We start from the raw sequence: 19330 nt of genomic DNA, 5'->3' as shown, positions 1-19330 counted from the left end.
ACAAAGCACCAGAGCTGGCTTCAAGGGAACAGCATCACCTACTGAAACCACAGTTCCCTCCAGTTCTTCCTGACGGTTCTTGTGACCAACTACTGACCAGAGAACTCTGTTTGCTAAATAAATCACCCCTCAAGATGGCACAGCTGCATGTACTAAAAGAGATAAGAGATGTTCCATTGCTAACTCTTTCTTTGATTTTTCCTTCTACATCCTGTAAATGGTTCAACTTATATATGCAATAAATTTTTTGATGTCACTAAAACTATGTTTTACTTACAGTTACAAGCAAATGTCACTCATCTACACACTCAACCTACTGCCTGAAAACAATATGATTTAAGAAGTATGTCAGCAGTAAGAAAAGACTCTTCCCACTGGATTAAAAATGTGCATTTTAAGAAAGGAAACACTTTTAGAAAGAAGGAGAGGGAGTCTTCTGTTTCTGTAGTTTATTTTTCTGCTTAATGAAACAAGGATTCTAGCTTCTACAATAGCAGTTGCAAAGGCACTTCATTAATCTCCTGAGTTCACCACCCTGCATACCTGTAGCTGCCCTGTTCTAGCCTTCTGAAAATTATCTGTTGGCATCACTTCAACATTCTTATGGGGGGAAAAAAAATAAATAAAAAAACACAACTATGTAAATTCTACACCTTTCAGAAAATATGTTAGTCAAAAAAGTTCATTGTCTGATACTTCTGCCATATTTGGAAGACCTTCAGAAACACATCTCCAACTTGTTCCCATTGAGAATAAAATCAAAAGACCATCCGTAGAGATCTACTCAAGTTAAACGACAGAGGAAGAAGTCATTGCTGCAGTCTCAACACAGACTGCGTCAAATGCCAGATGCTTTTTCAGGCCAAAGCATTCAGGGATGATTAAAAAAAACACACAAGAATTTTCAGAAGTGATCAACTATACTAGGAAAACAAATGTCATGGGAAGCAAAGAGTCCTGGTCTCCTAATGACTTCTAGATGCTTTGAAAATCCCACATAATAAGATCTGGTCCATGGATTTAGACAAACTCAAGTTTTCGCACCTTTTTCTGTATTTAACATAACTCACTAGTTGAAAATGGATAGTTATGTATATATCACATAATCTTAAGAGAAAACAGCACCAGTGAGCTTCAGACCTCAGCATCTTGTGTTTCTTAGTTTAAACAGTAAACACTAATTATGTGAGGGCTTTAAGGGGTTCTTAAAACTGTACAGCAAACCTGCATAGAGAAAATGTAAAGCTAGTGACAGGGTAGTGCTCTCAGGTCCGCTTACTAATTACATTTGCTTCCTTATACTGGCATCTGCCATAATTATGATAAAGGATGAAGTTTCAGGTAGAGGTGACAGAAAATTTTATTATAGGATTCCTTCCAGCACATTGGAGAACATTACATTATTAATAGCAAAGTATTTTTTTTAAATACGAAGGTATATCTTAGCACCTATGCCATGTTTAACCCAAAGCTCAGGAAAGCCCCTCACAGGTAAACAAAAATTGTCCATACTGTGTAAATTCAGTTTATTTTTTAATTGCAATGAATGGAAACAACTTTTGAAAATTCATTTCATATATGGGTTTAAACAAATCATTATCCCACCAAGTGAAAATTCTTGCTTGTGTTCCACACAAGGTTTTTAAGAGAAAGTGAAATTAATATGTACACTCCAGTCTATTAATGCAGCTACATTTTAACTCCGCAGTCTAAGCTCTTCTTCAAAATATCAATATTTTCCATAATTTGGCTCCAAGCTCCTCAACTTCCCTTCTGCTTAAAACAGGATATGATGTTTTTCCACATGTGTACAGTATACAGAGCAACAATAAAATCAAATTGAAACTACAGAGGAGATCAAAATGGAGATAAGAAAGGGGGCTTATTTGCTGCAATTTTTTTTTCCCCATTGGTGGAGTGACTTCCATAATGAAGTACCCTCATTCATTAAAAAAATTACTCTTCATCCAACATTAATTCGAACCATAAACTACAGGAAAAAGGCTTGATAATACTTCTTAATGCAATAAAACAATAAATACCATTCTGCCACCAGGAGAACAAGTCAGTTAAACACGCTACTATATTTTTAATATGCAGGAAAAAAACGAGCTTATTAAGGAGGAACCAATCCCACCCAGCAGCTACCCCACCACCCCAAATAAAATGAGGGAAGAAAAAAAAAAAAGAAAGGAAAGAACAGATGAACAGAGGAAAAAAATATCCTGTGCATTAGGCAAAAGTCTGTAATATTATCTAGAACGACAGCACAGCCATTGTTAGTGCTGCCAAAGCACTGCGTGTTTGCTATATCACCCCAGGTCCTAGGAGAATAATAAACTAAGCAGATTAGACAGAGACTGATGTCTCTGTGCTGCCTCTACCTCTACCAAACACGGGCTCTAGTCTGTGCTTTAGAGCACAGGCAAGCAGGTAAACCCAGAAAATGGGTACTCCATGTTGGCAGGGGGGCCAGGGAGCCACTGCCAACAACCAGGGCCTGTTTATTATTTAACAGTTGGTATTGCTAGAGGCCTGGCACTGCAATAGAGCAATCTCTGTTTCAGTGCAAGTAAGCCTGATTATGAGAGCATGGGAGCCAAATCATGTTTACCATCATCAGCAAGAACCTCAGTGCCCCCAACAGGCATGGAAATCCTTACCATAATATCTGTCTATCCATCCGTCCACAGGCTGCCTCCCCAGGGAAGGGTAAAGAAGGGATGGAGATCCCCATGTGGGACAGAGAAAGAATGTTTTGGACAGGACGATCCTCAAAGCTGTAGGGTACCACCTGTACTGGCACTGACCAGCCTACGCCCTCCTCTCCATTTTTTATGAGCCAATATACCGGTCCTAATTCATCAACTCAAGCACCTGATGCCACTCTGGTCTAAAGAAAGTTTCCAGGTCCAGGCAGGACAGGGGCAAGAGGCAATGATACTCCTGTACCTATAGTCTACTTTCACCCCCCAGAAAGGATAATGTGCCATAGAGAAAGCAAATCCCCAGTGTGACTCCTAAGATTTGCAGAAAATATCACCAGCAAAGAACTTGGCACTATAAGTTTTCTCAGCTTCTGCTGGAAGCTCTCCCTGTTCACAAGAAAAATCTGGAACACCTCCCTACACACAAACACACACACAGAAACTTAAACTAATCCAATTTAAAAAATTTACTTATAGGAATGCTCACAAAGATCCAGTCACACTCTAAAACAGAATTTGTGATGTATGGAATCTATTGAGCAAATGCAATTATCAGGTATCAAGCAATTATCAATAAAAAACACTGGGTCAACCCTTAACAATCTACTGCTATAAAAATCAGAATAAAGGAAGATCAGACCATCCCAGTGATAAGACACCTTCAGTTTTATCTTGTTGGTTTAATTGCTAGCTCATTGCGGTAGCCATAGGAAGCTAAACACATTTGATAGCTGCTCCTCAGTCTCCACAAAACAAGCTGGAGGATCACCTTCTACTTCCTGATGAACAGGAGTCTTTGGCCTTTGTCCAATTCTGGTGAGGTTCAGTGCAAGGGTGGGCTATTGGAAGACATGTAGTCTCTACCACTGGCTTGCTAAGTGACTCTCTGAGCTTGTGGGGAAGTGGCTTTTCCTGCATCCTCTTTCTTTAAAAAGAGGATAATGCAAAGGAATGCATGTGAAAACTAACAACTGATTATTTAATATTGATGAAGAACTTAGCAGTACCAACATGGTACATGCGCTTAGAAACACCAAGTTTTATTATATTCTGCATCACTACAACAGAGCCTGACTGGTCTCATCAGCAGAGGGACAGCAAATGGCAAAGCACATGAAAACTAAAGTTTAATTGTACATTGAAGTTACCCCAAGTTAGGACAGCCAGGAGCCCAGTAAAGCAGGACCCTTAAATCCACTGGTTATGGTCTCACTTCAGAAAGGATCCTGAGCATCATGAGGGATCCCATACCCAGGAAAAACTGGAGCCTGCCATAGCTTCTGGGCAGCAAAGGAAAGCATTACTCAGACAGGTGGTTAGAAGCACTAACCACCACCTGCTCCTGGATCTCTTCTCGCTGTTTTCCCCAGCTGACTCTGGCCCTAACTGCTTTCAGCTGGCCAACGGCAGCTGCCCCATACGGCTGTGAGCGAGATGGCTGCAGGCTGCGAGCAAGCGGAGGGGGGAGCAGCAGCTGCGCACCCCTTCCCTGCCACCCACCTCACACAGTTCTCTCGTCCACTAGCCACTCATCCCCCAAGAGGGGGGCTTGACTTGTGCTTTTCTATTTAAATTCCCTGGTTTAGTAAAAAATCCCTTGGCTGCAGCACACGTGACGCTCAGAAGGAGAGGGCACAACAAACAGCAGCCTTGCCCACAAGCAGCAAAAATAAGAGTAGATCCTCTAACCCTAGCAAGAGTGCTGGCTGTGCACAGCTCTGGGGTGCAGGAGAGGGTGGGCAGAGCATTCTCAACCATAGTACCTGTGCCATGGATACAAACACCAGACTTCAGTCCCCACAGCTGCCAATTTGGCACTAACATGTAATTTGTACCAAATAACATGGCAAGAGTTCAACACAAATAATATAATAATAGCAATTAGACCCTTTACCAAGTATAGCTGTATCAGACATGCAGTCCAGTCATTTCACAGAAGGTAAAAAGCACTTGATGAAGGAATCCACACCTTCACAGGCGCTGGAGGTGGGCAGGTATATGAAGTAATTGCATTCCTTTTGTATTAGTGTTTGCATATAAGAAATCCATGCTGAGCTAGCATAACACCTCCTTCCTCAAATAATAACTAAGTTTCATACTGTGCCTGAAGTGCTCTTTATATAGTACACAGAAATGGGTTATGTAAAGATTAGAGCTGTGAGAGTTGTTCACAACATAACTGGAATTCTAGTAACAAAATTTAATTCTATCCCGTGTTTCCCCAACACAAAACTTGGATCAGATCTACGGAACAGTCTGTGAGGTTTTGGTGGTTTTGACACTGAAATCATACGAATCTTGTACCCAGAAAGGGAAAAGAAATGGTAAGGGGGTGGGGGGGGAGGTGAAGAGGCAGCAGTAGGAGTCAGATTTCTTCTCTTCTTCCTGTGCTACTGCCCTTCCTTCCCATGGTGGGCAGGGGGGAAACAGCCCCATGATGCCATGTGTGCAGTTAGGGGTGCTCAGCTGCTTTTGTATGTATGTGCATCGTTACTAGGAGATGACTAGATTTGGTACCAGGATAATATTCCACCATTGTGTGGTGTGTTCCCATCTGATGTTGCCTTTTCCCCAATTTAAAAAAAAAAAAAAAAAAACTAATAAAAAAGAAAATTAAAAAAGATACAATAATTGTTACTGCACACTCTAATGAATTATTGTGTTCAAGGTTCCTACAAAAAAAGTAATATTATACTCGGCTTATGTTTTAATTGATTTATTAATATTTTATCACAGGAATGTAATTTAAGCTCCTCATGATTTAGATCTCATAAACCTTTAGCATTTTGCAAATTCAAATTCCAATTTAAAGCCAGGGCGAGCAATTAACTTTTCTATCATCTTGTCAGGGGAGAAGGTTCATGTTTAATTTGAGAAAAAGTGACAGAAATATATATACACTGTATGTATTACTCGAATTTAATTTATGAGTCAGCACCATCCACCTTCCAAATGTAGTTTTAATGGAAGAGGAGGAAGGAGTGGGGGGAAGACCCCGCTATTGTGGCACTTGCTGCGATATCTGCCCCAAATTCTCTAAGAAAAAATGTCCTTGGCTTATTGAGAAACCAGGCTAGATTGATTACAGCTCCATTTTCAACCCTTTTGTTTTAATTTCCATTCACTCATCACTTTCTCATATAAAGCATGTTCTCTCAAATGTCAACTAGCAGTTCCCAGCCAGCGATGGACAGCTGGCAGGTTCTTCCATGGCCTGTCCCAACTGCTCTGCTTCCTGCCCCCATCAGTCCCCCTAAAAGGCAGATAGCAGGCACAGAAAGCTCCCCATAGGATCGACAGGAGTTAATACCTGTGGGGCCAAATCTCGTAGTCCTCACTGATGCAGCAGTCGTGAAATCTGTATGATGCTTGCATGAGTTAGGAGAGAAAAGAAAAAAGATGGTGCTACTAAACTATCCTTTTTATTATTTCCCACTCAAAAGAACATTCAAAATTCTTTATGTATAATGAAGGAAACCTGCAGCCTAAATTTGCATAGGTAAAAATTTGCATGTACAAAACAAACATTTGCATGTCCTGTTTTAAGAAAACAAGGGAAGGGCTGGTTTACAGCTACCTGCCATAGATTTTCCACATCTGCTGACCCACAACACAGCTAAGCATTGCACAGGAGTTAGGTCACAAGTTTACAAGGTGGTCACTGAGAAGCTGCCCCACACATTACCTACTGGTCTTTACTGTGTCCCTAAATACTTATATAAAGCAAGCTGTACTTCAGCTTTCTAAAGGAGTGGAATTGTCAGAGTTGGAAGGGACCTCTAGAGATCATCCAGTCCAACTCCCCTGCCAAAACAGAATAATTTTTTTTTTATATATGTGAGAACTTGGCCATTACTGTCAATACTTTTGATAGACCAACCGTATCAGATGGAATTGTTTCAGAAATAGATTAAGGACTAAATTCCAACGTGCCTATAAACAACCACGCTGAATCTCAAGACTCCCAAAATCTTGATGACGCAGACTTAGGACCAGACATTCCAAGATACTGGAATAATCAGATCTTGTTCTGATTTACAGAGCTGTGACAGACACTACAAACATAAATCCAGCTCTGCATTCAAAGCTAGCTAATAATAATTGTAACTTAAAATGTTCAACAAACACATCAGATGGAGCCAAGTCAGAAATACTCTTCCTCCTCATAAAAGTTTTTGCCTTCATCTTCAAAGCATCTGAAAATCCAAACTTCCTTGAAATAAACAAAAAATCATCACTAGTTTAAGTGAAATATTTTTTAAAAATAATTCTGGAAGTTTTCATTGGAATTCTTAGGCATCTTTAGTATAATTCTCTTTCCTTAGGAAAAAAAAAAAAAAAAAAAAATGCTGAAATATTTTTTAAAAATAATTCTGGAAGTTTTCATTGGAATTCTTAGGCATCTTTAGTATAATTCTCTTTCCTTAGGAAAAAAAAAAAAAAAAAAAGAATGCTATTATATTGAAAAAAACTGATTTATTTAAATTAACATACAAAAAAATAAAGTATGTGTTAATTCAAAGCTTTTCTCCAAAACTCCCTATGCAGCCTTTCATCAGCTTACAGTTAAAATTTATGTAGCAGAAACCAGACTTAAGGTACAGTCATGATACAAAATCCAAGAGGAAGAAGATATCTGATACTCAGCCATTCCTCACTCTCAATACACGCTGAACTTAGAGCTAAACTTTAAAATCTTGTTTCAAGCCAAATTCATTTATGAAGCATCACTCTAATTCAGAGCCTTATCACTTTCTAAACTGAGGTAAAATGCTTTGCTGTCATGCATATTTTTAGCCAAATTATAGTAGAGTGTCTTGCAATTTCCATTACTTTGTGGTGTCTGCACTGCTGATAGACACCAGCCCACATTGGCATCGTTGCTGAGGTGTCCTAATACTTGTCTGAAAAATACTATTAACGACACATCACAGGCATTCAAAGTGCATAAGAAAACCATAAGCTTAATTACACTGGAGGACTAGTGTGATCTCATATGAAATTTGAGCTACTGTTATTAAAAATAGAGATATTACATTTACTTAATCCTTCTTACAGTAAACCAGTCAATTTTAAAATTTCAAGGTTGTATAATCAGACAAAACAATATTGGGGGAAGAAGCTGTCTGTGGAATTTACTAGTACAAGCATTTCACATGTCAAGCAGCAAAAATTTGTTTATTCTGCTAAAAGGAATACTCCTTGAATTACTACTGTATCTGAGATAGGATAGCTATTCAGACTACACATCATAAAGACTTAGACTAAAATAATTTGCAGGAAAGATTGGTTGCTGTACAGCTTTCTTCCTTACTCCACCTCCAAAAAACCCAACTCATTCTGGATTTCAATCAGCTTTTAAATCCTCGGATCTGTTCTTAATGCTTTGAAGCCGTTACATCTACTCGTTATTCCATGAACACTGCCTCCCTCTTCCATGCGCTACACACTCCTAGAGAGGGAAGAAGAATTTCTGTTTATTTTTTTCTTCTGTTATTCAAGATTTACCTTTCTGAGTCTTTGGAGCTTACCTGGAAGAAAGAAAAGTGACAAACCCTTCCACCACCAAAATCACACATAAGAAAAAAGTGGATTGTGCTTAAACTAGCAACATCAATCCATGCGTCCTGGCTTGAGTCAGGATGCAACAAATTTTCCTTTTACTGTTTTGTTGTTTGTTTTTTTTCCCTTCAGTAAGCTTTCTTTGACTAAAGGCAAGTTTTCCGGCTAGTGGACTGATAACACAGGAATGTTTATGTTACTGCCGAGATGTCAAGGGCACTTTGCTCTGCCGCCTCAGATGCTAGAGGAGCAGTAGAGTTGTATCTGCAACCCTCCTGTAGGGAGGAAGGGACTAGATGGACAGCAAAATTGTCCAAAATATTTCAGTCCATTTATCTATGTAAGCTCAGTGTAAGGTCAGAGATCATATAAATTAAGCCTCTTCCTGTTTCTTCTTCCCTTCTCTTCCATCTGTGGCTGGCATCCAAGGAGGAGTCCATCTATCCATTACCATTGATCCCCAGGCTCGTGCATTCCTGACCCTCACAACTTTCCCCTCAGCTCCTGTCTGCTCTGCCGCTCTCTCTGGCAGCTCCAGGACATTTCAGGACTGCTCACAGCTCAGGAGATGCTGTGGGAGTTGCTGAGGGTGGGAGGAGGCAAGAGGGGACTGCACATTCCTGCACATAGTTGTATATATTTGTACATATTTTCTTTTATTAGTAGTATTTAATTAAAACTGTCTAGTTTCATTTTCAATCTGGGAAGTCTCTCTCCTTGTGCTCTCTCCTTTCTCTGCCTGGGTGGGAGGGGGAGGGGATCAAGAGCATTACTGTCACTGGCTTACCTGATGATCCTGAGCCAAACTGTGACACCATGTCACTTAGCAACACCCAAATTTTAGATACTGAGCTCAAGAGATGCTCCTTGAAATGGGACTCATTGAGACACACTTCCCTGTAGATACCAGGTCTCCCCTGAGAGAAGCAATGGCTGGGGGGGAGGGTGGAATATTACAAAGTGTCTCCCTTGTTCTCAAAGTGTCCGAAGAGCTATATTACACAATGCCTTTGAACTATCTTTTTGCTTGGAGAAAAGCAAAACCATCCCTCTGTTTCTCTTTCCATGCCCACAAACTTCGTCAGTCTCAGGGACTTTGGTAAGGGAATGAGTATACAGAGCAAACTACTTGCTCCACAAATGCTTACTAAGCATGCCCATCTCATAAAAATCCAGAAGTTAAAAATCTTTTCCAAGGGAAGTGTCTTGATTCTGCTTATGACATGAACTTGCCTTGGGGTCCCATCAGCTGAACTCTAAAGACATGTTGGATCTTACTTCTGAACATCACAATTCACTTATTTGGATTAGAAAATAACTTTAATATTATGTTTTATCATCAAAGATACCTCTCAAGAACAGTGACTCCTACAGGTGTCTCAGCTCTTCTGTGCTGTCAGAGATTTTCAGCAGTTTAGGAATGTTTGCTGTTTCTTCAGCAGTGTTTCAGACCTCTATGACTTGTAACATGCAAGTTAAAATTGTCTACTTCTGGGTGAATGGCTGTAGTAGTACCCTTCCTAGGACTGACTAAGTTTCCCTGAGTATTCTCCTAGCCTGCATTACACACATTTGAAAAGGCAAGATGAATCTTTAGGGTGGGCATAAATCCAGAAAGAAATAATCTCCTTCCAGTCTTCTTGAAAGCCTGTGTGCAAAAACTATGTTGCCACATAAAGCTGCAAACTATAAGCCTGAAAATCAGTCTGTTTTTTGCTCAAAAAAACCCAAAACAAACCCCGAACCACAAAAAAATCCTCCACAGTCACACCTTTCTCAAAAAGGTAACTTCAGTGAATAATAAAAGATATTAAAACCAGAAGCAGCAGAATAACCCTAAAAGCAGGGCCACTCTTTGTGAAAAGTTACTCTTCAAAAAGTAGCTTCAGAAGCATGCCTACACAATTCTTAAATCAATTCATTTAACGTTTGTTTTAATGTTTGCCCAGGTTCACATCAAGGGTACAGAAACCCAAGGTGTTTCCGCAGCAAACTTTCATGTCCATTGCAATTTTCCCTTTCAAATTCAATACAGTAAAATGAAATGAAGCAAAATGAAACAATCTTTATATACCAGTTCAGCTAGCATTCCCCAGCCCTCATTGTGCTGCATCTCTCATCAGCTCTCATTTATTCAGACAAGACAGAAAAGATTTGCAGATCCTATTACATTTTCCCACCCTATTTCCCATTCTGTGTGTAATTTTTTTTCCTTCAAATAATACTGATTATGTCAACTGGAGGGTGGAAAAAAAAAAGAGAGAGAGAAAGAAACAAGCACTCTTTGTGTTCTCTTCATAGTAATAAAATATAAAAAGAAGAATGCACAAGAAAACAGCTGAATTCCCAGTGCTTAGAAAATGGAGCTAGTTACAGACAGACACATTCTACTTCGAGCAACAACACCAACTAAACTGTTGAAGTGACAGGAAGAGTTGTGTGTACTTTTGTCAGTGAAAAACGTAGAACACAGTGCAACTGAAAGACAAAGTCCTGGAAACTGCTATTTGATGGGAAGAGAGGAAGAAAGAAAAATAAAAAAGAAAAAAGTGTTTTGCATTCCAACAAAGTGATGAGAAAGGCAGCAAGATCAGAGTAGGTCAGTCGTGTTACTAGGTAACTACAGGTATTGACTTTATTTTTCTTTAAAGGAAAACAAACAGAATGTTTAAAAAAGTACAAACAGTGAAGGGTTAAAAGGAGCAAGTGAATTGGTGAGAGAAAGCAGAAATACTAGCTTTCTTTGTAACCCACCTAAAGATGCCTGATTTTACAAGCAACTTAATTCAAGCACATTTTTTGCTTTAAGCACATGCACGCTTTTACCGTAATCTTCAGAATAAGAGCACCGTTTCTTTTTCTGCTACCTCCTGCCTCATATATTAAACATTTTTCAGTGTTTGCAGTAAGGGAGGCAATTTATCTTAAAAACAACAGCTTCTTACTAAAGAACCTCTATTCAACCTCAGACTAGCTCCATTAGGAGTACTATGAGAAGACTGGTTCCCACAGAAAACAGCATGTGATCACATAATTAAAAACTGGAAAAGAACAGGAAAGTTCAACTAAAGCTGCTCTGTCAACTTTAATTTTAGTATTCACAGATTTGACTTTAAATAAACGAAATACTTTTCATCTTTTTTAGTGCATTTAATTCCCTGGATTTTCAAATAGCCAAGTGAAAAAAGAGAAGCTGCTACACGCCAACATATCAGTGTTCTGAGGTCATCAACAATGTAGCAAACGTCAGGCCCACCAGACAGACCTCTGCCTCTGGAGTTAATTAAGAAGCTTGGTCCTCCTTTTTTTTTTTTTTCATGGAACTCGTATTGTCAAAGTAGCAACAAGCATAAGTATCAAGAAGAGAAGGAAAAAATACCTCCCTGCCACGTCATTTAGTTTTTTCCAAAGCATCATTCCAAACCATGAAGGTACAAGGACTCTTAGAAGATATTATCAGAATATTTTAGCATGGGTAAAATAAAATATTTTCTTCTAGGATCAGATTTCTAAATAACACACTGGTAGCAGAAGCAGCTCTCTCCATAAAAATACATTTAAAGCTAACAAAATTAACTACACATGGCTAAAACTCATAAGCAAATGAGAGGTGGTTGTAACTGTAACTGCAAGACAGTGACACCTGCATCTAATATATGTAGATAATGTGCATGAGAAAGAGCATAAAGGCAAACACCAAGCAGGCTTTAAATAGTTCAGAACATCAGAAACACATAATTTTAACTTGAACAAACATGACAGCACAGGCTTAAGGAAAATTCCACCTAACAGGAGTAATGGTGACTGATTACTCTTCCTACATGTAAAACCATGTTCAGGAAGCTATGCCCATTCAGTTTGGAGAACAAAGAGTAAACTGCCTGTGTTAGTTCCCAACTCTTCTACACTCTCCTAAAGTCCTAGAGATTAGAGGTGCTGACAACAGTAAGTGAAAAGGGCAAGCTTTTGTTCAAAGACAAGGGAGAGAACTGTGAAAGAAGTACAGAGTGGCATGAGGGGGTCTCTGCCACCAGAATTTTGTGCTCTGTAACAACTTCCATGACTTCCTCCCAAGTCCTCATCATCACCAAACTAAGAGCCCAACAGACCTGTTTATTAATTAGATGAAAAGCTAAGCTAACTTGATTCCTACCATACAAATCCTACATGGTTTCCCTTGCACACCTACCTTCATTAATCTGAGCACAGAAGGTCCTGCTTAACTAAAGCTCTTGCCACTGCAGCCCTGTCTTTCACTGGAAGCACAAAGACTAATTCACTACTCTGGAAGGAGGGGAAAAAAAACCCAACAACCCACCCACTATTCATCTGGTTGTGTTCATAAAAAGCACTACCCTGACCATGCTCCCAAAACTGCACCGCTCCTGTAAATGTATACATTACTAACATACAGGTCTGGAATTTACAGTCAACAAACAGCAATACAAACAACCATCAGAGAATGTATAAACACCCGTAGGAGCAAAAATACTCAGCTTGGCTGTGCCACACACAGTGTTTATTTATCTCCCTTGCAGAAGATCAATGGGACAAGACATTCAAAACAACTTTTTAAACAAAGTGTCACTTTGTGTTAGTTTGTGTCAGTGGGGCTTCTTCCAAGTACTTGTGTCACAGTAAGATATGGTTGTATTTAGTTTTCGAGTTCCTTTACTCCAGTCATGGCAGCTGGGCACCAGTGAAGAGACAGGAGAAGAGCTGCTAGTCTGATTGAGTTACTGATTTAACATTCAGAGTCTTTGCAGATCAAGAGAAAATTATTGTGTATTTGTAACCTGAACACAGGTCAGTAACTTTAAAAGGTCAGGCTGAACGTTTAAAATCTTTTTGTTATGAATTCCCCATCTGCTCCCAGTTCTGTGAATGGCAATGAGAAGACTCAGCTTCTATAGTTGAGTAGCAGTTACCCTGCACCTTTGAAGATCAGGTCCTCAAGAAGAAGCAAAAGGAGTTTTGAAGCAATTACTTTCTGTCATACAAGCAAATGAATTCTCTGTTCACTTGAGACCTGCTTCTAAAAGCACAGGAGGCCCACATTTCTTTATGGGATTTCCTTAATTTATTGCTAGCCCACTAGCCTAATGTCAAGGCAACTGAGCTTTCTCCATTCACTTCCCTTTTTTTAGGAATACACAAACTATTTCAGGTCTATTTTCCATTGACTTACATGGTATCACAAGATTTGTTGATGCTTCTTAATAACAACCGTAATACTCTGCACTTCTATAACCCCTTTAATCCAGTGACAAAAAAACACACCACCCCCAATTAGGTCCAAATCCTGTCCCCACTTCACCATCAAGAAAAACTAAGCAGAGCAAGGTAAGGCAATTTAACAGGGTTGCAAAGAATGCAGGAGAAACAGGAGTGGAATGCAAGTTTTCTGACTTTCTATTTCCCCAAATTCATAAGAAGGTCAGCCACCAGAGATGGCAAAATTCAACCGAGGTTACAATTGCACCTCAGGCAGATTTCTAACATGCAAATACTGTGGTGTCTGGTTTATGCTATTGGCATTTCAAGGGTCCTCTGACTCTACAACCGCTTTTAAATACTCAGGGGAAATACTCAAAGAGACATGAAAACTATGGGGTTTTCCTTCCACATTATTAAACTCTGGCTTGAAAAGATGTGGATGATAGCAATGCACACTGCTTAAGCATCACAATAACTTTCAAACTATTTCCTTTCTGAAATAGTCTGCCCAGCCTCCAAAAGATACAAAAATAATCCATACTACGTGTGACTGTCACTTTTCTGTCAGTACAGCAATCCATGTAGCATCTGCTTTCTGCAAGGCTGTGTGATGCCAAGGGACAACTTAAGGAGTAGGAGGTTTTCCCCTGTTTTGGTAGATCATATACACTCTTCCTACTGTGTCTCATCAAAGAGCAGATGAGGTGGGAGCTGAGTGCACTGAAAGAGCAAACAAGCACTTGAGCCACTGACAATAAATGAAAGCAAAATAGTAAATCTATGGAAGTAGTCTGGTTGTGGAATAGACTACTTCACATCAAATTCAGGTCTGAGGCAAAGAGACCACATTTTCCAGAGCAGCACCTAGAGGCAGCAGGGACCTGATTCACCATCTCTTTATGGGAAGCTGCATATTAACCTCAGAGGATTCTGATGAGACAGAAGAGCATTTGAAGCCTCAGGTGTTCAGTTTATCTCCCTGTCTTAGAATATTTGCATCACATACTCCCCTCCTCCAGATCTAAGGCACCAGATTTGATGGTGGACCATGGATATGTCTAGCTTTCTAAGACCAGAATGGATTTACAAAAATAGATGACTACTTGTGACCACACATCTGGTAGTAAACTTGTTTGTAGAGTCAATGTCTCATGGAGTAGTGACAAAGCCTAGAAGGCAATGCTACTTACTTTCAATCTCTGGTTTAACTCATAAATTACAGATGCTTTATTTTCTACTTTAAGTATACTTGAAAGTTTGTCATGACTCCTCAGAAGTAAGCACCTTCAGTTATTAATCTTTCAAGGAAAATTTCTCTTGCCTTGTTGGTGCAGTAACCTTCCAGTACTAGTACTGATTGCGTTATACAAGTGCAGTATTTTGTTTTAACAACTTCAAAAATATCTTTGGATCCTTTACACAAGACTTTCATGAGCAAGTAGCTCTCTGCTCTGGGAATGTAACCTCCATTACTAACTGAAAAAGTAAGGCTTATGTACCCCACAGCAACATAATCAAATAAGGAATACTGGTTAGATATTAGACATTGAATACAGTAAGAGAGACACATTGAATCCTCAGTAATTGCCAGAAGAGCATAAATTACTGAAAACAGATCCTGTTTCACAGGAACACAAAATTCTAATTTATGATTTAGCACTAAAGAGGAAGAGGAAAAACCCTAATGGATGTGCCACTACTAAGACACCCTATGTTGTCACAACCTGTACAGGCATTACTGCACATTTTGTATGTTCCTGCAGTCCCTTTCACCACACAAACATAGAATCAACTGCCATTTATGTTACATTAGCAATATCCAACTTTCCAGTGTCTAAAAGCTGATTCTGTGTTACATTGAGCAAACTCTCTTAATTTGTGATATTTTAGTTATGTATTCTGACTTATAAAGTGGAGGCAACTTGTACCCTACCCATTACAAGAATCCTCTGTGATACATTTGCCCAATTCAGTGCACTCAAACTCCTACAGAAATAATTCAACAGCATGAACTGGCTGGGAAAAAGTCTGCCTTGCTGTGAAAGACAACATTACCCCACCAGAACTATCGCCCTCATGGCTTGCTTTTTTTTATTATTTACTTTCTAATGGAAGCAAAAACCCCTGTCATCTCACCAACTCCTCTTTTAATAAGGAATAACTGCCGTGACTACCCCCATCTAGAACCACCATTCACTGTCAGCACCTCTGCTCTCCTCGTGTGCTTAGAGAACAACTGATTAGCACTTTGCATAATTAACCTGATTAGCACTGTGCATAATCAAACTGATTAGCACTTTGCATAATTAAAAAGAAATAATAATAATAACAATAATAAGCAGTAGGTAATAGCAAAAGCTGCTAGTCCCAATGCCTGTTTGTTAACTCTAGGATTAGTTTAGTGCAGCATATTTTATTTCTTAAAACTATTTTTTTAAAGATGTACAAGCGCTTGAGAAATACAAGCTAAAAATTCTCCTTTACTTTCAAGATCACTGAAAATATTGATTGTTTCACTACTACAACTTAAGACTTCTTATGCCTTCCTCTCTTGCAGCTGAACACACTTAACAGGATGATGTCTAACCAGATGGACCACTGGTCTGATTCCCACATCTATCTACAGCACTGCTTTTGGATTCATTATTCTAGGTTACAGAAGCCTCCCATCCTTTAATGCATACATCCTTGCAACGTACTTCAAGGGTAGGAAAGCTGTATTATCGCTATTGGCAAGATGGGCAAGGTAGTAAGAGGCATATCCTCAAAAGTATGTAGCACTGAATTCTCTCCTGCCTTGAACAATTACTCCAGACCACAGTAAGTCTGGAGAGGAACATGGAATTAATCAGATTCCTGCCCCTAAGCCTGAATCACTCTTCCTCCATTTGAGTGTCGCTCTTGTCTGTATGTATATTTTGCATCCTGTGAGAGACAAAAGGTACTTTCTTTGACTGCTAGCCTGTCCCATCTCCAGTGTAAATCTCCCAATTAGGGTTTCAGAATTAACAACCAACTCCCAAAATGTGAAGAATCAGTGTAGCTGCACCTAGGTAGATTGCAAACAGTGTGAAAACATCAATGCTGAGTGACCAGGCATTCAGTTCTAGGATATTCAATGCCAGAACAGCCTTTAAGAGTGGTGCCTGCTCACTTCGGTTTACTGATGTGGCCTCCTCCCTCACAGTCTCCACTATACCCTCCATTTCTCCTCACTTTATTAACATCATGTCTCTCTAGCATCCATATAACTCAGATTGTCCTTGTATTCCCTACAGAGCAATCCTCACCTTACATCTATTATACCATCAAAAGCACCTGAAATTTTCACTGTCAGCCCTCCACCATCTCCTTACAATGACCCTGCCTACATTTCCCACTGGGTAGCAGACACGCTGTGGGTTCTCTGCTCACTGCTCAGCCAGTAAGGCTGCGACACTGGGCAACTAGAGAGCCACTTTGTTCTGAGAGACAAGTCCACCTGCCCTGAAGCTGTCCAGATGGGAATTTCTGCCTCCGGATTGCAGGTGGCCCAGATGCAGCACACTGCACAGACCTGACAAAGAACAATGACAAAAATATTCCCACTGTGCTGGAGTTTCTCTCATAAATAAGCCAACGAGAAGCTGTGTGGGAAAAGAGCAATTAAAGAGAATCTTATCATAATTAACTGGAAATGTATTACCCATGCACAGAGGCCCCTCCGTCACCCCAAGCAAAAGAAGCCACAGGAACAGCAAAGGGTGCAAAGCTAGTCACTCATTTCACAAGTTGTTTAGTTTCAGAAGAAAAGTGTTGCTGTAGAGATTTTTCAAGTCCAAATGTTCCTGGGGAAGGTAGTTCCAGTAATTCTGGGCAGGAAGCCAATCCCTTGGCTTTATATGTAAATATTTAAACAACATTATTTTTATATACATATATTTTATACACATATACGTGTATGTCTTTAGACTTCCAGACTTGCAAAACTGCAATAGAAAAAATATGCCCGTCAATGTGCAGCTATCGGTGCAGCTGCCCGAACCACGATCACTGCCTATCAGAAACAAATACAACTTCAAAATAATTGAGCCATGTCATCCACGTATACTAATCCACCCAAACAGAAGAGCTGGAAGAGCAGGACTACAGATTCTAAAGTACAGAGATTAAAGACTTAAATTTTATCTCCTTAGAAGTAGCAAGAACATAAGGTTCATCAATTTTAAATCTTTCAGAGCCTACATGGATGCCGAGTGCCCATTCCACAGGTGTGGAATCTTCAGCTTTGGAAGACACAAAGCTTCACATTCCTAGCATCTGAGCACACCAACATCAGACAATAAAGCTGGGGCTTCATCGTGTTTAGAAAGGTCAGTGCTGCTTCAGGCTTAAATCAGGTACATACCTCAAACGGGATTACTTGGCAGAAGTGAAGGAATGGAAACATATCTGGCACTGAGATTTAGTGAATAAATAAAATGGGAAGAAAAAAAAGCTTTAAAATTGTTGAGAATGGGATGGTAATATGGAGGAAGATGATTTAGTGAGCAGAAGGTATCCAGTTAAGAGTATATGATGAATAAATCAATCCTTGAAAAAAAAAACAACTTACCACATGGGTTCCACTTGTACATACTGGGTAAGCAAAAAACACACCCTAATGCAAGGTATATGTGTGTAAATTCATAGTCATATGTTTTAAAAAAATATTTATGAATACAATATTTACATGTCTGTTCGAGTATGTATATACAGCACAGCCAGTGTGAGTTTTAAGAAAAAATCACAGAAGTGTACATACATACACATAAAAAAACATGCAGAAAAAAGGACCAAGAGTAGGGCAAGTCTTTCAGAAAATATTTTAATGGCTTTATAAAAAGTCCTCACCCAAAGTTTGAGGGGATTTTGCAATCTTACGTTTTTCTATTGCAAAATACACCTGCTTTTTTTTATTTCTTTTTTTTTTCCCTCCTAAACTAAATATTTCTTCCATCTAATGACTCTCTTTATTAGACAGCATCTAATTTGCATACATTTACATACAATTTAACTGCTAGCTTGTGAGAACAAAGAAATGGCTCTGTATTGTACTGAAGGACAATACTCAGAAAAGGAAGGTATAAAAACCAGCTAGCTTGGTAGCTATGTATTCTCTTTGTTTCAGAAATACCAGGATTTTTAAACACATCACTTAAAGGGTGAAAAAGATTATTTCATCAAACAATAAGAAAAGATACAGTGCAGCTTCCTTTTAACATATTTTCTCTCTGGCCTGGTTAATGGGATTTAAGGGTCCAAGATTTCTTTGCTTTCTTCTGTTTCCTTTATTAGAACTGATGGATTTAATTCTGTCACATATTTTACTTCATATTTTATTCCTATAACAATCTTTGCTGAAGTTCAGCTCCAATGCTAATTCAATACTATCTTCCTTTCCTTGTAGTCAGCATGGAATACAACTGAATGATCTTTGGTGGGCATGAAGTACTCTGCCGTCATTGCCCAGTGCTAATGGATTTCAGAAAGTCTGCCAGAATTTTACCTTGTCACAACGAGTCTAGAGATAATAAAAACTTACCATGTAGCTGACTGGGAATCAAAAGGAAGGAAAGCAGGGCTGAGCTCTGCTTGTGAGAAAAGGGCAGGATTGTGGTCAGAGTAAACGCAGGATGTAAAGGATGTGTGAAGCCCTCTTGTTCCCTAAAAGAACAGGAGAAAAGGATCTTTAACATGTCACACGAAGTAAAACCATTTAGAAATAGTCAGAAGGAACTCCAATACAGGCCCTATCGAATGCAAGATAAATCAGCAAAAGGTTTTTCTCAAAAGGCTTTACAGTTGGAGTACCAATTGCAAAG

This window comes from Chaetura pelagica, unplaced genomic scaffold (genome assembly GCF_000747805.2).
Source record: "Chaetura pelagica isolate M959 unplaced genomic scaffold, ChaPel_1.0 scaffold65, whole genome shotgun sequence".
NCBI classification, from domain to species: domain Eukaryota; kingdom Metazoa; phylum Chordata; class Aves; order Apodiformes; family Apodidae; genus Chaetura; species Chaetura pelagica.
The sequence above is the reverse complement of the archived record's forward strand: the minus strand, read 5'-3'. Positions refer to the sequence as shown.